Genomic DNA, 23,725 nt, shown 5'->3' with positions numbered 1-23,725 from the left:
CTGTTATACTTCTCTTAGCAGCCAACAATGGATTGTCAAGTGTAAAGGCACAGGTTACTCGTGACGCTTCTGCAGAGACTGTGGGCTACACCACGTAATGTTCTTTGAAAATATGGGTATTTTAGTACAGTACATACTTGCATTACATAGGTACTTCATGCAACACAATAAAGAGTAAATGTTAAAATAAACTTGCATGATTATAGTAATAAACAAAAACAAAAGAATACTAATATTTTCTTATTACATAGTCCAGAGCTAGAAAAAATTGCTTCTCTAAAGAGTACATGAGTCTTTAAAATAAGGTAAGAGTTCATTTCCATCTACTCTGTAATTTTGCTTATTTCCCAAGGTTTGAGGTGCCCCAAACAGCATCCCTCAATATTAGGAAAAACAAACATGCGAGATCAGAATTTTTATTTTTAAATGTCAATACTGAAGCCAGCCTCTCAAAATTCACTTCCCTGACCCTCCTCCCAATTCCATCCCTATAGGACAGGTGTCTATATGGGGCAGGTGCCATAGACAAGATTAAAGAGGCTAAAAAGAGAGCAGCGGAGAGCACTTGCCCCCCCAGGAAGCGGGAGATGCCCTGTGGGTGTCAGTTAAGGAAACAGGAACAGGAAGTGTACACACCAGTTCCTGTCCTTCTATTACCCACACCTTCCCCCTCAAAGACAAACTCTTGCACACAATAACTATTCTTTCTCCTTGAAATACAGATGGGGCACAAGTAGGTTTACAGTTGTGAGTACATGAAACACAGTTTATTCTTATATTATTATTTATTAACTTTTATTATTTTCCATATGAACAACATAAACCTACTTGTGTCCCTGGATAGCCCTGAAATGACTTCCACTCCCAAATACACCAGTGATTCTCTGACCAGGTTTCGAGTTGTTGCAATTCTATCATCTGGCCATCTGAAATAACCTTTGAACTGTAGGTAAGCCACAGTCAGGACTACGTAGAGGAGGACGCCAGTTCCCTCAGTGCGTGGACCGCCAGCCTTAATTCCCCACTTGTATTTCTATCCCACAGTTTTTCAGTCTTCTTTTCTGTCGACCACACTGCACTAGTGAGTGTGGTTCACAGTTCCAAATAGAGACTTTCCAGACACTTCTAAATCTTGGAAATAAGGAAGAGTCTGACGTATCTCATCATTTTTAGCCAGACTCGGTGTGTTCCCCTTCTCGATTATGATTGATTATATTCATGCTCTCATTTTACTTTTCATCTGTAGCATAAGCTCAAGGAAAAGATGAAACTATTAGGTGAAATGATGAGAGATGTCTGTGCATTTCCTCTGCGCTCCTTCTCTGACATATGGAGTGCAGTTCTGCCAGGATTGGGTTTGCTCGATAGAATTCAAGCGATAATACGTCCTTGGAAGTACTAGGCCATTAAGTAGGGCTCCTCTGAGCCCTTCCACATACAGTCTCTACTGTTAGGGTAGGTATGGCTGAGATGGCAACAAACATGCCCTTGTTAGAGAGGAAACAAAGCCACATCCGGCTTATGAATGATTTTCTTGAGTCAGCTCTGCGGCAGTCCTTCTCGTACCTGGTTCCTCTTCTGGGGAGCAGGTGCAGAGCTGATGATGGTGAGTTTCTCCTGCAGAAAAGCACTTCTGACTGGCACTTGCTAAGAGCTGAAGTGGTGCTCTCAGTCGGTGATCCTTCTACTTTTAACCTAATTTATCAAGATGCACTTTATTTGCAAACTCAGAATTGCGAGCCACCTGTTGACCCAATGAGCAAGAAAAGAGACCATGCAATTTGTGTCAAGTAAGAGACCACTCATGTTGTAGCAGACAGGGTTCTTAGGTGGGATTTTTTTTCCCCCTGGGAAGAGACATAACAAAGGATGAAATACATTTCTGCCTAAAAAGATCAAAACATCAGAGTACTTCGCTCTTAACAAATACAATGTCATTAACTATCACATTTCAGTGAGTCAAATCGCTGTCAACACAAAAGATCTGGTTGAACAGAAAAGAGAAGCCAGAGCTCTGTAATCACAGTCCATTCCTTTTTAATGTCACTGAAACTGACTACTTTTTTCCTCAAATTTCCTCACAACACATGAAGTCATGGACTGAGTGAAGTCCATGAGTCCATGAATTAACTTGATAAGTATTTTAAAACAAAATAAAATTACATACTAAGTGGTGGTTCTGATCCTTTTACTATGGAACCTGGAGAGAAAATTTTACTGTGAAATATACAAAAAAAAAAAGGATGAATACACATGAAGCTTTCTCTCCAATAAGAGTTTCTTTTTTGGGAATTCTGTTATCAGCCTAATCCAAATGTAGTGTTCTAATAAACAAAATTCTCAGACTTCAGACCTAGTCCACCAGACTGATATGAATGATTGACAGTTATCTTGTTCTCAGATAAGTCAATGAGCTATATAAGTAGGGTTCTTGGGTGCTGCCCTGAGTCTTTTCTCATACTTTGGGGTAGAAGTTTCCAGATACCAAATGATAAGTTGCCATTGATTCTGGTTTGTTTGGTTGAACAGGACTAAAGAACATCACAATACTGTATTCAAAAGAAGCTATATTCACACACTTTTACTTACTGGTTCTGGCTAAGCAATGCATTTTTTTTTTTTTTTTTTTTTTTTTTTTTTTACAGAGACACAGTCATAGAGAGGGATAGACAGGAACGGAGAGATGAGAAGCATCAATCATTAGTTTTTTGTTGCGCATTGCAACACCTTAATTGTTCATTGATTGCTTTCTCATATGTGCCTTGATCACGGGCCTTCAACAGACTGAGTAACCCCTTGCTCGAGCCAGCGACCTTAGGTCCAAGCTGGTGAGTTTTGCTCAAACCAGATGAGCCCACGCTCAAGCCGGTGACCTCGGGGTCCTGAACCTGGGTCCTTGGCATCCCAGTCCGACGCTCTAGTTACTGCGCTACCTCCTGGTCAGGCAATAAAGAAGAAGATGGTCTCCCTGATAGGTATTTTTTTGCACGTTTGTTTCATCTGATAATCCCGAAATGTCACGTGCTTGATTCTGATGGTGCAGCATGTCATCTGACCAGCCTTCCATTGGAGCACGTTTAATTTCCACCTTATTCTTTGAGCAAGTGTTTATTAAGAGGTAGGCCTGGACATTTCTTACTTGAGTTGTTAGGGAGCAGTTATATGGTAAAAAATGCTACAAGAAGTCATGTGAAGGAATGATAACTATGCTTATTTTATGAAGTGATGTAGAACACAATGAAATCTGTTTTACAACTACACTGTATTTAATTATCTTCCATATTTACTTTAAAAATTCGATAGTGAATTCACTTGCATCAGCTTGCAAGTGAGGTCTGTAATCTTCATGCTTTGAAGGTCAGCCAGATTTCCTTTATGGGAAGCATATTGACCCGGGTGATAGATAAAAACTTCTGCCCAAATCAAAGCCACTATGCAGAATAGAGTCAATGCTCCAGAGACTTACCATACAGATATCTGCCCTACATCAAAGTTAGTAAGGCTGTGTAAGTAAAGTGTGTATTATCCTCACCGTAAAATGATTATTGGAGTTAGTCGAGACATGTGTGATTCAATCATTGCCAAAAGACCATTGGGAAAGGAAAGACAGGGTGGCTTCATGGCAGAGGAGGACCCAAAAAAACCCTGAAAAGACCGGTAGATTTTTTTATTTTAAGGAAGGGGCCTACTCAGGGAAAGAAGATTATGAATAAATAGACAGATACACTGCATCCCTGCAGGGTGTCTACTCAGAACAGTCCAGGGACAGGGATTGAAGTAGAAAGTGCTCTCTGCTCCTGGCCTGGAAGAGTTGGGCCTGGGCCTGAGAAGGCTCTGTCATTGGAATAAGAAGAGACTCCAGAATCTGAGACTGCTGAGCAGGTGATCCCCAGGGTTAGAAATGCGTGTCCAGTACGCCACCGTGTTGTGAAACCTCATGCTATTCCATGGCGCCGGCACTGTAACCTGAAGGCAGACTGAGAATGTTTTAACCAGGAGGCTGTTGGGTGTCCAGGGAAAGTCATTTATGATGATGAAAGAAGTGAGAGGGGCTAAGTACTTCCTGAAACGGTACCTGATGAAACAGGTTTGTGTTATAGTCCCCGGACTGAACACCCTTGGACAGCTGTCCCACCAGCAGTTTCCTCACGCCCCTTCTCAACCCTACTTTTCCACTAAGCTAGTTGTAATTTCTGATGAAGCATTTCCAGTATGAGAGGAGAAAGCTCTTTAGGAGATAGAAAGAAGAGTCTGATAGTCTAAATGTCGAGGAGGACTCTCAGCTGAGTAGGAAAACTAACTCAGTAGGGTAGAAGCAAACAGCCCCTGATGTTTTCTCAAGTTCTTTGAGGTCCAAACTCACAAAACTAAAGCTCAGGGAGATGCAGAAGTCCCGGAGTTCCAGACTCGGGTTTTCTGTCTGAGGATCTGCTTCTTCCCAGGGACGACTTCGGGGCTAGAGCTCTTACCCTACAAGGTCATCAGGAAAATGGTTATCTCAGCACAAAAGCACAAAGGCCCCAACATTTACACCGCAAATGAGAAGTGGGACAGTCCTTTATTATATTTGGGTCTTAAACAAAGAGTTCCTTGAGGTACCTTGAGGTTCCTTGTATTAAAATTTCTCCTTTAATACAAGTCACAATGAATGTGCATTTTAACCCCCAAAAGATGTTGTCCCATATTAATGCCCCACCTTGTTTATAAGTGAAATAAGCAGGACCTCAGTTCCAGGGGTGGAAGAATTAGGGCCCTGTCTTCAGGGTCACGGTGTGACCTTGGGGAAAAAACTGCTGAGAACAATTTCTCCTCTATGTAGTTGCCCCAAGCCTGAAATCCACTGTTGGAGATGGGTCCCTTTAGATAAGATATTATTCTAAGCATGGAATCCCTTAGAATATTTCTAAGAGTATCAGCATCCTAAAACCATCAACACAGGATGTGAACTCATTTATCAGATGTTTACGAGCACAAGTTTCTAGTAACTGGACTGGGGCAAAAGAGTCACTGAGAGTAAGAGAGACCAGGAGAAGCATAAGAATGAGTTCACTTAATGCAAACTTTTGCCAGGAACCCAAAGTAAGGGGGTGGGGAGCCGCTTTTTCAAGAGATGTATTTGTCACCAAATGTGGCCTTCACCTGATAATAAAGGCTATAGTTGGGTGCTCTTCCTGATGCCAAAAGAGTAAATATACAACCAGTGCAATCAAATCTAATTTTGAATCAACACAAATAAGCATAGGAGAAGATTAATATAAAACTCTCAGTGATTGACTTGAATCCACGCTCCCTTCAGGCCACAGGTGTCAAGGCATTATTAATGGCTTGATGCCAAATGTTGATTGATATTTTTAAATCCCTGCCTAACCTTCCCTCTAGCACCCCCCCACACACCTCACCCCTTAATAATGACATCTTAGTGACACACTTTCCTTGAAGAGGTTACAATTTTATCCTGAAGTCTTTTTGCTAATAGTTTTTCTGCATTCTCAGGTAACTGATCATAACGTTGTAGAAACACACAGAACTTTGAAGAGCCTGAGACAACATTAATAGTACACATTGCATTTCTCAGAGTAAGCAATAATGCTCAGGCATGTCTTTGTAATATAAACAGTGGCGTTGATAAATGGTAGGAGAAGAAAATTATGTGAAAATAGGGATGGGACTAGAAATGAGCAGCAACACATTTATGGTGTTCTGGTCTCACATTTTTCACCATAAATGGCAAGAAGGAAGAGCAGACGAACACAATCTTAGATATTAGATTAGCATCCAATAAAGTTCTCCCGTCCTTGAAGCAGACCGCGGCCACAGTGACCAAATAAAGCACTGTTTGTAAAAATTCACTCTGCAGTAACCCCTTTTTCTTCTTTTTTTTTTTTTTTCTTTTATAAGTGGTGGTTTAAATTGTTCATTTTCAACACAGTTGGCTCTCGGGACTTCATAAGCACAATAAACATTTCATTAGGCGTTCTAAGTAACTGAAAGAAAAACCTGGAAGGTAGGAGAACACAGAAAGGGGCAGGCCTTGTGGAAGAGAAGGGGAAGCAAGTCTTCCCCCCTGAGATCCCACTCTTGGAGATGGCTCAAACCAGAAATAAACCAAGAATTGCCAATACATTGGTTTCCAGGGGTGAAGTGCCCACCCCTGTCACCAGCCATGAAATAGGAATGCATAGAAGACACTCCCCTTTCTTCCTATCCCTGACTATCTCCTCCCCAGCAAGACTCCTCCACTTATGCCCTCAGCCCTGCCTTCAGATCCTAGGAGAAGGTCATGGGAGAGGAAGGAGCCAGCTGTCTCTGGAGGATGGTTTGGAGGGTGTGATCCTGCCTGGACATGCTCCACTCAAGTGTTGATGTCACTATTATAACACCACATAATAGTATCTGAACAATCTATCTGTGGTCGGCTGCATAATGGTCCCCAACAATAACAGATCCTAATCCCTAGAACCTAAAAATGTTACCCTATTTTTTTAAAAAATGATCTTTACAAACATGATTAAGTGAAGGATCTTGATGTAGAGAATTATCCTAAATTATCCAGGTAAGTGCCAAATGCAACTGCAGTTGTAATAATAGGAGAGAGGTAAAGGATAATTTGCCACTCAGAAGTGGAGGACACACACTACAGAGACAGAGGTAGGTGTGCTGTGGCCATAGTCAAGCTGGAAGAGATAAGGAACAGATTTTCCCTGGCAGCTTAGGGCTTCCGGAGGGAGTGCAGGCTTGCTGACAGCTTGATTCCAGCCAGTGATACTGACTCGAGGCTTCTGGCCTCTAGAACCATGAGGGAATAAATTACTGTTGTTTTGAAGCCACCAAATTTGTAGTCATTTGTTAAAGCAGCCATAAAAAACTAATGCAATACCTAAGCACTGGAGAGAATGCAGGAAAATGGGATATTTTAAGGAAAGAGACTACTATGGATTTGAACTATGCTCTCCTTAAATCCGTATGTTGAAACTTCAATGTGACTGTATCTGGAAACAGAGGCTTTAAAGAAATAATTAAGGTTAAATAAGGTCAGGTCATAAGGATAGACCCTTCCAGTAGGATTGGGGGCCTTGAAAGAATAGGAAAGAGCTCTCTCTCTCTCTGCACATACACAGAGAAAAGGCCGTGAGTCCACAGCCAGAAGGTACCATCTGTCAGCCAAGGAGAGAGGCCTCGGGAGAAACCAGCCCACAGCCTTCAGAACTGTGAGAAAATAAATTTCTGTTGTGTAAGCCATCCAATCTGTGGTGTTTGTCATGGCGGCTCAAGCAAGCTGAGACAGAGAATTAATAAAGAAGACCCGCCCTGGCCCAATAGTTCAATAGTTCTGTTGGTTGGAGCATCATCCTGGAGCACAGAGGTTGGCCATTTGATCCCAACTCAGGGCACATACAGGAACAGTGGATGTTCCTCTCTCTCTCTCTCTCTCTCTCTCTCTCTCTCTCTCTCTCTCTCTCCCCCTGACTCTCTCTCTAAAATCAATAAAACAAACATTTTAAAAATATATAAAAGAATAAAGAAACCCCCCCCCCCCCTTGAAGACTTAGGTTCTTTAAAGAGATAAGACCAGGATATCCCCACCTGCCTGGTAAGGAGTTTACGCTGATTCAGGGCTGCTCTGGCTGGTGTAGAGGAAGGAGAGAATATTCCAGGCAGGAGATCAGCAGGAGCAGAGTCTAGCCCTGTAGTAATGTTTCCAGAAAACATCCCCTTACAAGTGCACAAGAGAAAGCTGCTTTCTTATGCCTCATGTTCAAACGGGAACACAGTGTCTAATCAGACACAGGTGCTATACCTTAGCCGTGAGAGCCAAGTCGGCTACCTTCAGGCTAACTTGTCACTGTCACTCACAATTGATTGTTGCTGGTGTAATGCAAGTCAACTGTGTACATGGTGGGCAAACTTGGGGGAGATGGAAGGAAATAAAAATTTAAAACATGTTTTGAGGCTTGTTCCAGCCCCAGACAGCATTTGATGTGGGCAGGGGCCAGATCATTCCTGTCATCCAGACAACAACAAAAGGAAAGCAAAGAAGACTGCAGAGGGGCCCTCGCTATTGCCCCGGAGATATTCCTCAGTAGCTCTTTCTCATAAGTTTCCCTTCCCACACCAATGCCAGGCAAAAAGAAATCAACCTTCCCAGTATGTGGGGAGCAAATCAAGGAAGAGGCCAGAGGGTTTGCTGAGACCCAGGTCTGCTGTGAGAGGTGTTGTAAATGTCCTTCCGGAAGCTGACTGGCAAAGAGACAGCCTGGGTGTTGAAGGTGGAGACCGCCAGAAAAAATAAAGGCATTTGAAGTACACTTGGGAAAATGAAAGGGCTGTTATGGCTGACTAGAGCCCAACCTACCTGCCCCAGGGACCAAAGGTGCAATGCCTCAAGGCCCCAATTAGGCATTTGATGTCCAACAATTGCATTGTGGGAAGCCCCACCCAGAGTACTTGTTATCTCACTGTCCCCATAACTATTTATGGGACCACCCTGAGCTCTTCATAGGACCTGTGTCCTGCAACTCAAATGTAGTATAAATGGGTGAAGGAGAAAGTGTAGCTCTAGATGAGATACTGAATGTCACACCAGGTGAGGCCTGAATGCCATGCAGCAGTGGTGGCAGCAGCATCAGGAACTGGGTAAACTCTTTACCTGTGACAGTGGATGGGAAGCACACCCAGGACAGGGAGCCTGGGAGGCCCAGGAGCCATCCGCTGAGTTGAGAGGAGCTAAATAACCAAAGTCTTCAATCTGACAGGAAGGGCAGAACTGTGACACGGCCTCTATCTATGGCTAAAACAGTTTATCAATGTCACGAACGACTGGAGAACCTGGCAGAGAACATGCTCCAGTCTATCCCACTGAAAACCACGGAGCCCTGCCTCAAACCCCTGACCCACTCTCCCTGACCTGTCTCCAGTTCCTTCTATGTCTTTGCAGGGGCTTCTCCTCTCTTCCTAGCCCCTTGCTGCCTCCTCTGGGAAGCCTGCATTAGACTCGGTTGTCATCTCCTTTGTGGCCCCATCACACTTTGCACTGTGGCTCTCCCATAGTGTTATAGCTGCATCCACCCTCCTTATGAGACAGTACCGTCCTCAGACTCAACTCCCAGCCAGGCACAGAGCTGTTGTTGAATGAAGGAAAGGCTGAAAGAGTGAACCAATGGATAACAAGTAGAAACTAAAATTAGTATTCACAAAGAATTATTTTATTAGTCTACATATTAAACCCACCAGAAGTCAAGACATTTCAGGAGCCTTGGGTGGATGCAAGAGAGGCCATAAATTTTGAAAAAAAATCTTGAGGAAAAGAAAACAAGGTATGATGCATGTCTCCAATGTACTGAAAGGATATTAATACTAATAAGATTGAAAACCTTTTAAATATTTATATGTATATTCTTGCAAAATGTTTCCATGGATCGGGATTGTTTTTTCCATGTTTATACATTTTTGTTATTTACTTTATAAAAGAACATAGAACATAGCCCTCTAGAAATGTATTATTGTTTGCTATAATAAGATAGAGCCGTTACAGCTTCTAAAATGTTGTTGGTTTAATAAAGGACAAGAATGTGATTTGGAGCCTGTAAGCACTTAGAGTCCTGAACAAGCCTAAACAAACATTTTTAATCAGCATTAGTGCTTTGTGAAATTTTTAATCTGCCACTTAAGAGACACTAATGTACAAGTTGGCAAAAAAAAAAAAAAAATTCCCAAGCCTGTCACATTTACCATACATTATCTAAATGAGCAAATGTGTTTCAAATGCCCTACCCTACTGCCGCATGAACACGCAGTAAGACAGTGTGTTGGCAGCAGCTGAGTTTATGTCTTAAATGGTAGCATCGGCTATTTCTAGGATATTCAAATAGTATCAGGAATGAAGACATATAACTTATTCATAATAACAAAGAGGAACAACGTATAAAAATTGACTTCATGGGCTCCTGGTTGAAAGCAAAAAATTGCATCTTAAGCTATCCAAATATTTTTAAAGAACGTAAAATTGTGATTTTCATTTACTAGCTTACTATGGTAAAAAATATAGACACGAGTTACACACAACACCCTATTATCTCATCCAACACTGCAGCTGTCACCAGTCACAGGACACTTGATCCACAGGCAAGTAAGATTTACAGGGCCATGTTCTAACCACAGACAGGAGAGCATACAACAGGGCATCTAAAAGTATTTCCATTTGTGCCATCCTGGGCATGTTGGCATTCTTGGCATACTGTGATCTGTCTAGATGCTAGATCTGAGAATGACAGTCATTTTCTAAACATTTTACAAAATTCATGGGCCTACATGAGGCATAATGATTTATCAATGGAGTTTAGAATAGTGGGTAGAAAAAGATATTTTCGTGTTTGTTCATTGTCCAATCAGTGTAAATGAAGATTATTCATGTGTCTAGACACCATCATTTCCTGTGCAGGAGCCAGAACCATCTTTTTGTGTTCTTTGTCATTAGATGTGCCAATTTTACCTTTCCCACTGAGAGAAATGGGTAACAACACTGTAATTAACACTCACAACACAATGGCTTTTCAGAACATGTGTGTATTATAGCGATTTTCAACCACTGCATCACAAAAATTATTAAAATGTGCAATATCTGACCGTTTAGTCAGGGGCACTGAACTCTTTTCCTTTAGATTGTCAAATTTAAAAAATGACAACAGCCAACACAACAATAGCCATCTTGTATGAATGAATCAAAATTACACCTATTTTTTTTTTGGATAGACAAAAAATATATTTTTCAGTGTGCCACAAAATTTTAGTAATTAGTTTATGTGTGCCATGAGATGAAAATGTTGAAAATTGCTGGTGTATTGAAACAACATAGATCTTCTTGCCTCTGCATTTCCCTAACATCATTTATTTAGTGCTGGTTATCTCATCACTCATAAGCCTCATCATCCCTCCTGCCACCAAGAATTCTAGCTTCCACGGACTCTCTCCAGGGCTGTTTCTGGCTTCATGGCTGATAATCACAAAGGCAAGTGTTACCCAGAGCAGGAAGGAAAATTTGAATGTTAATTCACTTTCTGACCATGTGAAATGCACTGTTTAACATTTTCTAGAATAAACATAGAACAGCATATTTTCCAACCATATCTTCCTTAGAACTCCTTTGGGTAACCACTGAATTCCTAAAATGTGATTTCTTTCAACATTGACAGCACCTCCACAAACAACTTTCCACAAACCCCACCAGAGTGAGAGGTGTAAACAAAGAAGAGTGGTCCCATTATGCAAGGAATGTCTATCTCTCACCAACATGGCTTAAACATGAAGTTCAATGTCAACACATATTGGCACCTAGGCAGTGCATCAATCAGACGGGTCTGCTGGCATTTATAGGTAAATGCTCAAAAGTCCTCTGATAAGAAGGATATAGCTTTCTCTGGTGCCAGTGATGGATGGTGAACAGGGTAAAGAATGTATGACACCACTTTGGCTGCCCCAGGGTACTACAGACCAGACGCTGCTATATAATGGAACATGAACGGGTGAGAGCTGACACATAGACCCAATGTGTGACAGCCAAGGGTTCGCAGTGGGCCAAGGGTACCCCAGAGCTCTGAACTTGTGTCTTCTACCTGAAAGTCATCAAAATAAGTGTGTCTGCACTTGTACAGTGGCTCAATCTTATGAAATCTCAGTAAGGAATGATTGGGTTATCCTGGGGAGCAATTGCTTGTCAAGCTACCCCCCACCCCCAGAATCAAGGCCTGGACATGAGCCCTAGAATGATACTATAGATATAAGTCCTGGAGTTCTTGGGGACATCTACCATGTCCCACATGGAAGATGGAGAGTAGAGATCAAAGAACTCCCCAAAGGAGAGAAGTGTGAACAAGGGTTCCCAAGGATATTGGTCCTGGGACACTGCCCAGATGAGACTGCTACCCCAGTTGTTCTCAGGTGACTGAGGGGAACTTTGAAAATGTTGAAGAAGGTACTCCAAAATGTTGGAGACTCTGAGAAGTAGTGTTTGGGAGAGACATCTTTGGGTCCAAAGGCTGTACTGATGTCAAGGATGACCAGCAACATTAATTAACAACTGGAAGAGTTGTGGAGAAATCTGAGACATGGAGCAGTTAAGTGAAATGTCCCCTACACAGCTTCTAAGGGGTGGAATATCTAAGAGGATTATAGACTTTCTGTTCAGACAGACTTGGGTTTGACTCATTTCCCTGACAATAGCAGTATGTAACCTTGGGATCAAGGGAGGATAAGTTTGTACTGACTTCACCAGGACTGTTTTGCAGGAATCAGTTAACTTTTTGTATAAAAGACCAGATGATAAATTCTTTAGGCAGTCCATACAGTGTCTGTTGCAACTCATTAATTCTGTGGTGTCAAAGTGGCCATAAAAAATGGCATAAATGAATGGACGTTGCTGTGCTCCAAAAAAAACTTTGTAAGAAAACAGATGGTGGGCTGGATTTTGGCACATAGGCCTTAGTTTGCCAACAACTTGTTTGAGTATTCTTTCAGAATACGCCAATAAAAGTTTTATAATAGTTACTTGTAATTAGTAAATATTCAAAAAGCATTAGCTGTTATTATTGTACCAACAGAATGACTATATTTAAATTTTTTTAGTTTAAGATTCTAGTATGACCACCACTTTTTAAAATTTTGGTGTTATTATTTCACAGTTACAGTATATATACTTGAAGGAAAATAATGGGTGAATAAATATTTTATTACTTGTATTTTTCCTCATTATCATTATTTTTCAAAACCTCTTTTTAGAGTTACTTTCTATCTAAAACTGTCATTGTCTTTGAAATGGGTGAGTTCCAAGAAGCTGGTATCTGTTAAGCAAAGATTTACTACATATTTAAAATAAAAGTTTCCATTCATTCATAGTTCTATTTTAGTAATATTCAAATAATAGCAGGAATTGTAGATGCTACAAATTAAAGTTTTCTTTGAAATCTACATGTAATGCATAAATAACCAGCTTTATCATCATCCGCTGTGATTCCCACAGCCATGTATGGTATTGTTTGTTTGGAATCTATAATGTCCCTTCCACACTTCTTTTATGAATAGTATTTCTTATCTTCAGGTGATTTAATGCAGCTACCATCAATGTCAACTGGTTTGGGAGGTGAGCACTGGACCCCAGCTGTGAGCTGCAAGAGTTGGTTGCTTCTGCCGTTCTTATTTCCAGCTGTTGGGAAGATGTTTGTCAAATAGAATGAAACAGAATAAAGAACAGCAGAGGTCAGGGTTGGGGTGACAGAGGCTTATGATGACTTTTCATCTGAATTACCCCTAAAACCTCCCAAAGTCCTCTCTTGGTTTGGGTATGAGAGATAATGCATCCCTCCTTTGCATAAGCACATTTCATTGATCTTGGACTATGACATCACCCTTGGCTGATGCAAATCATCCTCACTTGGCTTATTCCAAGGGAAACTTGACCATCTGCCACTCACCAGATATGTGGCTTTGACATGATAGAAAGTAACTTCCAGAGACTAAAGCTCTTTCAAGGGCACTTCTTTTCATCCAAAAGACCACATGGAATCAACTAAGTCAAAAAGAGTATGACTTTAAATGAGTGCACATGGTTATGCATTTATCTTTTTTATAACTAATATAATTGGGAACATTGTAACCAATTTGGGTGGGTGAGGGCAGGAGAAAAACTTCAAGCTGATATTACTGGGTTAAGAGAAATTATGAACTATCTTATAGACCTGTACTCAGAGTTTTGTAGTAACACAGAATCTTTAGAAAACCTAGTAAAAAAAAGGAGCAGTTGACTTCCCTGGTTGTTTTAGTTTTTTTGGGGTTTTTTTTTGTGTCTTCCTAGTTCTTCCTTGGTTTCTTAGGATTCATCACATGGTAAGTAAACAGATATAGCTTCACATTGACACAATGGTCTCAGCTCCTCCTCTATTAGATAGCTTGGGCTACTATAAAAAATATATACAGAATGTAGGGCTTAAGCAACAGAAATTTTTTCTCATAATTTTGGGGGCTGAAAGTCTGAGCACAGGGTGCCAGCATGGTTAGATTCCAGTGAGAACTCTTCCTGACTTGTCTTCTTGCTGTGCCCTGACATGGCCTGGTGAGAGATAGAGAGTAAGCTGTCTGGTGTCTCTTCTTATAAGGACATTAATCCCATCTTGAGGGCCTCACCCTCATAACTTTATCTCAAACTATCTCCTAAAGGCCCCACCTCCAAATGTCATTATGTTGGTTAGGCTTCAACATATGAATTTTGTGGAGACACAATTTAGTCCATTGCATTTCATTAGCAGATTATTGACTTTTAGCTATTAACCTATTAGGTGTTCAAAAGTTGTGAAGAATCAGTTGATCCAAATACGTTTTTATCTGCTGTTCAAGCAGAAGAGTGTGAGGCAATGAGCAGAGAGCCTCTTGGAGCCAGAGAACAGGGTTCAAGGCCTATCTAGACTATGTATTTATTTAAGTCAGTTACTCAAGTTTTAAGTGTCTGTTTCCACTTCTATAAAATTGAAATACGTAGTAAGATTATCTGCTTCACAGGGATGCACAAGATAATATATGTAGAAGGACAGATATAAAATATTCTTAACCACTTGGCTTTAAACAATTTTCTGTACTGAATAACTTCCTTAATTTTCTAACTCACCAAGGGCACCAACCCTTCACACCTTAGTTGGAATTAATCCATCTATTTGTTTCTTCTGGAAGTCCCTCTGAGGAAATGGACATTGTGAAGAGGTGGGGATCAGGATCATTTTGGAAGGTGAGGTACATACAGTAAGGAAAAAAGACACTGTTGATATTTCAAAGGAAGATTAAATGAGACATTTAGGCAGTGGTGAGATTCAGCCAATTCACACTGGTTCAGCAGAACCGCTAATTTTTTGTTGAGTTAGGCAAACTGGTTGTTAAAATGACATTTGTAATCAGGGTTCTCTCTAAGGTGGGCACCTGGGCAGCCACCCTATGTAGAACTCACAAATTTACATTCCGTACTCCTTTTTAACATTCATCTGAGCAACAGCATATTCTAAGCACCCGGAGTAGTGTTCATTCCATCCATAGATAAAAAATAATTGCAAGAGATGACGTCAGAGTAATGGCGGGGTAGGAAGCGATACCAATAAATCTCCCCCAAAACTCAACAAGATCTTCAACCAGAAACCGAAAAACCTATACTTGGAGCCTCCAGATGCTTTGCAATACACCCGAAGGTATGGTCGAGTGAAAAATTGGCTAAATATATAACCAAACCCCGAAGGAATTAGGGAGTAAGAAATGCTCCGCCTTCCTCACTAACCTAAACAGGGCGGCTTTCTCTGGTAACTGTGAATATAGAAACTGAGGCGGGCAAAGGAGGTGAATAGATCCAGGCCGCGGCACAAACGGCTGAACCAGGCTGTGGCACGGAGATCCAAGCCGAGGAAAAACTGATCCTGTGGCAACCCGGGCAATACAAGCTAACACTCGCGCCAAACCCAAACAAAGACAAGCGGGGCAGCCATTTTACCCAATCTCCTGGTCGGTGCACAGTTAGTGGGTGAGAGATTTCTTCCTAAACCCCGGGAGTGGGTGCCCGTGTTACCCCACAGAGAGGCAGAGTCAGAGGCCTTTCTGTGGGCCGAAAGCAGAATCTCTGGGCAGCCCCAGCGCCCTGGGAAAGCCGCGCATGGGAGGGAGCGAGAACTAATTCCAACAGTGGAAATTTTCCGTGCTGGTGGGGGTTTCACTCAGAGGGAAACGCGACCGGCTTCATATCCTGGTCTGCGCGTGCAGGTAGTGAGCGAGAGATTCCTCCGAGTGCCTCGGCAGTGTGCGCCCGTGTTATCGCACAGAGGGGCAGAGTCAGGGGCCTTTGTGTGGGCAAAAGCGGAATCTCGGGCCGCCCCAGCGCCTTGCAAAAGCCGCGCACGGGGACGGAATGAGAGCCAATTCCAACGCTGCAACTTTTCCATGCGGTTGGGGGTTTCACTCAGAGCGTGAGACTGTTGGCCAGATATCCTGGTCTGCGCACGCAGATAGTGAGGGAGAGTTTCCTCCAAGCGCCCCGGAAGTGGGCGCCCACCTGTGTTACCGGACAGAGTGGCAGAGCCAGAGGTCTTTGAGTGGGCAGAAAGCCCACCTGATTATGCTAGCAGCTCTGACTGACTGAGCCTTACCCAGAGCCCTGTGCTGAGTGGAAATAGAGTGGGGAGTTGCCAGCTCTTTGAGCCTCTTACTATCCAGGCAGAGGCAGCAGCAACCCCATAGCTGGATTATCAGGCTACTAATTGAGGAAGGAAAGACTAGGAGAAAGGTTCCAGGAACACGGACTCTCACTGTCGGAGCCTATAAATGCTAATGAGCCTCGACTGCCAACGAGACTAAAGCACAATACATGACATTGCCATAGAGACTTATCAACTGCAAACCTCTACCTGAGCGTGCCAAAGGGGCAGAACCCGGGGTACAGAGTCACCGACCAGGAAGAGGGAGAGAAAAGAAAAAACAAGAAGATAACCTCTCAAAATCAAGAATAATCTGCAGACTTTATAACCTATCCCATTTTATTATATTTGTTTGTCTGTTTATCTTATCTTCATTCTTGATACTTTTTTTCCTCCTCCAATTTGGCTGATTAAATCTCTGCCGGTCTTACTCTCTCCTCTCCTTGAACTACACTACCCATAAGTGTTACATCTCCCATTATCTTTTCTCTCCTCTTCCTTTCTCTCTATGAGGGTTGCACTCCAAAACCCTTAACTCACTCTCTCTCTCTCTCTCTCTCTGTCCTTTCTTTTTTCTAATTTTAGTGGTTCCCTCTTTTTTTCTCTCTCTCTCTTTCTTTTCTCCCTCTATATTAGTTTCTTCCTTTCTCCTTTACATCTCCTCTCATTCAAACCTCAATAACAAACAAATTATCTTATCTGGGACTCAAACTTATGTTTGTGGCATTTTGGGGGGTTTTTACTTCACCTTTTTAACTCACTAGCAGTGCTCCCATCCCTGGCTCTCCATATTATCTAGTTCTTGTTCCACTAAATACAATAGTAATTTTTTAATTTGTCCCCCCATTTTTCCGTTTCCTCTTATTCCTCTCATCATAACTCTTAGACAACCAACACCTAAAAGCAAATCATTTTATTCTTGACCCAAATTTTTTCCTTATTTGCTTTTTGTGGGTCCATACCCCCTTTTTCTTTTTCTTTTTATTTTTTTGCCCCTTTATTACTTTTCCTCAATTCAGGCCCTCCATCACAGGCATTGTTTGTTATAATTCACAGTTCACCACAAGATTTTCTCAAGAAAGAGGGGAGAGGAGAGGAGAGGAAAAAAGGAGGGGGGGAATAATTTCCTTTTTATTAAAATTTTTATTTTATTTTATTTTTCTTTATTTCATTATTAATTTTTTTTTAAAAACTCTTTTTTATTTTTTATTTTTTTATTTTTTTAACTTTTTATTCTTTATTAAATCTCATTAATACTATCAACAAAACCACCCTCAGATGCCATTAAGGAAGAGAAAATCGAATATCATGGATACAAAAGAAAGAGAGGTAACACAGCTAGATGAGGAAAAATCTATGGAGAAAAAAATTAATATATTGGAAACCTTGGAGCTAAATGACAGAGAATTCAAGATAGAAATCCTAAAAATCCTCCGAGATATACAAGAAAACACAGAAAGGCAATTTAGGGAGCTCAGAAAACAACTCAATGAACACAAAGAATATATGTCCAAGGAAATTGAAACTATAAAAACAAATCAAACAGAGATAAAAAACTCAATTCACGAGCTGAAAAACGAAGTAACAAGCTTAGCTAATAGAACAGGTCAGATAGAAGAGAGGATTAGTGAAATAGAAGACAAGCAATTTGAGGCACAACAGAGAGAAGAAGAAAGAGACTCAAAAATTTAAAAAAATGAGATAGCCCTACAAGAATTATTTGACTCCATCAAAAAGAATAACATAAGAATAATAGGTATATCAGAGGGAGAAGAGAGAGAAAATGGAATGGAGAACATACTCAAACAAATAATAGATGAGAACTTCCCAAGCCTGTGGAAAGAACTAAAGCCTCAAGTTCAAGAAGCAAACAGAACTCCGAGTTTTCTTAACCCCAACAAACCTACTCCAAGGCATATCATAATGAAATTGACACAAACCAACAGCAAAGAAAAAATTCTCAAGGCAGCCAGGGAAAAGAAGAATACAACATATAAAGGAAGGCCCATTAGATTATCATCAGATTTCTCACAGAAACTCTACAAGCTAGAAGAGAGTGGACCCCAATATTTAAAGTCCTGAAAGAGAGGAACTTTCAGCCACGAATACTATACCCATCAAAGCTATCCTTCAAATATGAAGGAGAAATAAAAACATTCACAGATACAGAAAATATGAGGGAATTTATCATCAGAAAACCCCCACTCCAGGAATTACTAAAGGGGGTTCTCCAATCAGATACAAAGAACAAAAAAAGAAACCAGAGCCACAAGTAAAAGCTCCAAGAAGAACACAATAAAACCAAATTTAAACTGTGACAACAACACAAAGAAAGAGGGGGAGAAGATGGAGATTAACAGTAGCACAGGACGATGGAGTGCAAAAGTACTCACAAAATAGTTCGCTACAATGAACAGGGTAGGGACTCTTTTCATTAATCAAAGGTAACCACCATTGAAAAAACCACCACAGAAGCACATGAGATAAAAAAGATAGCAACAGAGGAAAGATGTATGGAATACAACCAAATAAAAACAAAAGATAGAAAAACGAAAGAGAAGGATCAAACAAGACACAAAACTAACAGAAAGCAAGATATAAAATGGCAATAGGGAACTCACAAGTATCAATAATTACACTAAATGTAAATGGATTAAACTCACCAATAAAAAGGCACAGAGTAGCAGAATGGATTAAAAAAGAAAATCCAACTGTAGACTGCCTACAGGAAACTCATCTAAGTAACAAGGATAAAAACAAATTCAAAGTGAAAGGCTGGAAAACAATACTCCAAGCAAATAACATCCAAAAAAAAGCAGGTGTAGCAATACTCATATCGGATAATGCTGACTACAAGACAGGAAAAGTACTCAGAGACAAAAATGGCCATTTCATAATGGCTAAGGGGACACTGAATCAAGAAGACATAACAATTCTTAATATATATGCACCAAACCAAGGAGTACCAAAATATATAAGACAGCTACTTATTGATCTTAAAACAAAAACTGACAAAAATACAATCATACTTGGAGACCTCAATACACCGCTGACGGCTCTAGATCGGTCATCCAAACAGAGAATCAACAAAGACATAGTGGCCTTAAACAAAAACACTAGAGCACCTGGATATGATAGACATCTACAGGACATTTCATCCCAAAGTGACTGAGTATACATTTTTCTCCAGTGTACATGGATCATTCTCAAGAATTGACCATATGTTGGGCCACAAAAACAACATCAGCAAATTCAGAAAAATTGAAGTTGTACCAAGCATATTTTCTGATTATAAAGCCTTGAAACTAGAATTCAACTGCAAAAAAGAGGAAAAAAATGCCACAAAAATGTGGAAACTAAACAACATACTTTTAAAAAATGAATGGGTCAAATAATAAATAAGTGCAGAGATCAAAAGATATATACAGACTAATGAAAATGACAATACGACATATCAGAATCTATGGGATGCAGCAAAAGCAGTGATAAGAGGGAAGTTCATATCACTTCAGGCATATATGAACAAACAAGAGAGAGCCTAAGTGAACCACTTAACTTCCCACCTTAAGGAACTAGAAAAAGAACAAAGACAACCCAAAACCAGCCGAAGAAAGGAGATAATAAAAATCAGAGCAGAAATAAATGAATTAGAGAACAGAAAAACTATAGAAAAAATTAATAGAACAAGGAGCTGGTTCTTTGAAAAGATCAACAAAATTGACAAACCCTTGGCAAGATTTACCAAGGAAAAAAGAGAAAGAACTCATATAAACAAAATCCAAAATGAAAGAGGAGAAATCACCACGGACACCGTAGATATACAAAGAATTATTGTAGAATACTATGAAAAACTTTATGCCACTAAATTCAACAACCTAGAAGAAATGGATAAATTCCTAGAACAATACAACCTTCCTAGACTGAGTCAAGAAGAAGCAGAAAGCCTAAACAGACCTATCAGTAGAGAAGAAATAGAAAAAACCATTAAAAACCTCCCCAAAAATAAAAGTCCAGGCCCTGACAGCTATACCAGTGAATTTTATCAAACATTCAAAGAAGACTTGGTTCCTATTCTACTCAAAGTCTTCCAAAAAATTGAAGAAGAAGCAATACTTTCAAATACATTTTATGAGGCCAACATAACCCTCATACCAAAACCAGGCAAGGATGGCACAAAAGAAGAAAACTACAGACCAATATCTCTAATGAATACAGATGCTAAAATACTAAACAAAATACTAGCAAATCGAATACAACAACATATTAAAAAAATAATACATCATGATCAAGTGGGATTCATCCCAGAATCTCAAGGATGGTTCAACATACGTAAAACGGTTAACGTAATACACCATATCAACAAAACAAAGAACAAAAACCACATGATCTTATCAATAGACGCAGAAAAGGCTTTCGATAAAATACAACACAATTTTATGTTTAAGACTCTCAACAAAATGGGTATAGAAGGAAAATACCTCAACATGATAAAGGCCATATATGATAAACCATCAGCTAACATCATATTAAATGGCACTAAACTGAAAGCTTTCCCCCTTAAATCAGGAACAAGACAGGGTTGTCCACTCTCTCCACTCTTATTTAATGTGGTACTAGAGGTTCTAGCCAGAGCAGTCAGACAAGACAAAGAAATAAAAGGCATCCATATCGGAAAAGAAGAAGTAAAGGTATCACTTTTTGCAGATGATATGATCCTATACATCGAAAACCCCAAAGAATCCACAAAAGACTACTAGAAACAATAAGTCAATACAGTAAGGTCGCAGGATACAAAATTAACATACAGAAGTCAATAGCCTTTCTATATGCCAACAATGAAACAATTCAGAACGAACTCAAAAGAATAATCCCCTTCACGATTGCAACAAAAAAAATAAAATACTTAGGAATAAACATAACAAAGAATGTAAAGGACTTATATAATGAAAACTATAAACCATTGTTAAGGGAAATCGAAAAAGATATAATGAGATGGAAGAATATACCTTGTTCTTGGCTAGGAAGAATAAATATAATCAAGATGGCTATATTACCCAAAGCAATATACAAATTTAATGCAATTCCCATCAAACTTCCAATGACGTTTTTTAAAGAAATAGAGCAAAAAATCATCAGATTTATATGGAACTATAAAAAACCCCGAATAGCCAAAGCAATCCTAAAGAAAAAGAATGAAGCTGGGGGCATTACAATACCTGACTTCAAACTCTATTATAGGGCCACGACAATCAAAACAGCATGGTATTGGCAGAAAAATAGACACTCAGACCAATGGAACAGAATAGAAAGTCCAGAAATAAAACCACATATATATAGTCAAATAATTTTTGATAAAGGGGCCAACAACACACAATGGAGAAAAGAAAGCCTCTTCAATAAATGGTGCTGGGAAAACTGGAAAGCCACATGCAAAAGAATGAAACTGGACTACAGTCTCTCCCCCTGTACAAAAATTAACTCAAAGTGGATCAAAGATCTAAACATAAGACCTGAAACAATTAAGTACATAGAAGAAGACATAGGTACTCAACTCATGGACCTGGGTTTTAAAGAGCATTTTATGAATTTGACTCCACAGGCAAGAGAAGTGAAGGCAAAAATTAATGAATGGGACTACATCAGACTAAGAAGTTTTTGCTCAGCAAGAGAAACTGATAACAAAATAAACAGAAAGCCAACTAAATGGGAAATGATATTTTCAAACAACAGCTAGATAAGGGCCTAATATCCAAAATATACAAAGAACTCATAAAACTCAACAAGAAACAAACAAACAATCCAATAAAAAAATGGGAAGAGGACATGAACAGACACTTCTCCCAGGAAGAAATACAAATGGCCAACAGATATATGAAAAGATGCTCATCTTCTTTAGCTATTAGAGAAATGCAAATCAAAACGGCAATGAGATATCACCTCACACCTGTTCGATTAGCTATTATTAGCAAGACAGGTAATAGCAAATGTTGGAGAGGCTGTGGAGAAAAAGGAACCCTCATCCACTGTTGGTGGGAATGTAAAGTAGTACAACCATTATGGAAGAAAGTATGGTGGTTCCTCAAAAAACTGAAAATAGAACTACCTTATGACCCAGCAATCCCTCTACTGGGTATATACCCCAAAAACTCAGAAACATTGATACGTAAAGACACATGCAGCCCCATGTTTATTGCAGCATTGTTCACAGTGGCCAGGACATGGAAACAACCAAAAAGCCCGTCAATAGATGACTGGATAAAGAAGATGTGGCACATATACACTATGGAATACTACTCAGCCATAAGAAATGATGACATCGGAACATTTACAGCAAAATGGTGGGATCTTGATAACATGATACGAAGCGAAATAAGTAAATCAGAAAAAACCAGGAACTGCATTATTCCATACGTAGGTGGGACATAAAAGTGAAACTAAGAGTCATTGATAAGAGTGTGGTGGCTACGGGGGGGAGGGGGGAATGGGAGAGGGAAAGGGGGAGGGGGAGGGGCACAAAGAAAACAAGATAGAAGATGACAGAGGACAATCTGACTTTGGGTGATGGGTATGCAACATAATTGAATGACAAGATAACCTGGACTTGTTATCTTTGAATATATGTATCCTGATTTATTGATGTCATCCCATTAAAAAAATAAAATTATTAAAAAAATAAATAAAAATAATTGCAAGTGAGGACTCCAATCAAGAAGCAATATGAAAATATCTTAAATAACAGTTTTATTATTTTTTTGTCAAGTATTATTTAATATTTTTTATTAATATTTTAAAACTCTTATAATCTAGTTTTATGTACCTCTTTTATTGTTCTTATTTAAGTATTAAATGCATGAAATAATAAACTACCTTTAGGTATATCATTTTTTCATACTTAAAACGGTCATTAGGGGAGAGAACCGGTTGTTAAATTATTTAAATCCCACCACTGCATTTAGGGAGTAGGACAAGGGATTGTCAGCAGTGAGGATCAGTGTGGTGCTGAGGAAAGGGCCCCAAAAAATAAAGGACAAAGAAGTTGGAGGTCATCAAAGTACAGTTTTATGTTCTTCTAAAAACCAGCTCTGGGGACTGGGCTCCAGGTTCTCCAAAAGGCCCGTGATGTTCCCTTCCTTTTCCCTCTGACACAGAGGAACGCAGGAATCCCTGTCACACCTTCTAATAATCAGTGCTTCTGGGGAAGGAGAAGGGGAGGAGGAGCAGAGGGTCCTGTTTGGCTGAAGCCCATCACCAGCATGGCCACACTTGACCCAGAAAATCAGCAAGCCGCGCAGAGGGCCAGCTGCAGTCTGCCAGCCCAGAGCAGATGCTGCCGACCAGGGTTTCTCTGAGGCTCCGCTGCAACTCTCCTCCAGGAAGTGCCTTTGGAAGGGGAAGAAACAGAGACCAGACACCTAACTTTATAAAAACTAACAAGTGTCTAATCTTCCCAGTGGCTTGCTTGTTCAGCTGTAGCGCTTGCTTGTGACATCTCCTTTCCCCAGACGCTCGCCAAC

This window comes from Saccopteryx bilineata, chromosome 3, assembly GCF_036850765.1.
Source record: "Saccopteryx bilineata isolate mSacBil1 chromosome 3, mSacBil1_pri_phased_curated, whole genome shotgun sequence".
In the NCBI taxonomy this organism is placed as follows: domain Eukaryota; kingdom Metazoa; phylum Chordata; class Mammalia; order Chiroptera; family Emballonuridae; genus Saccopteryx; species Saccopteryx bilineata.
Note: the sequence above shows the minus strand (reverse complement) of the source record.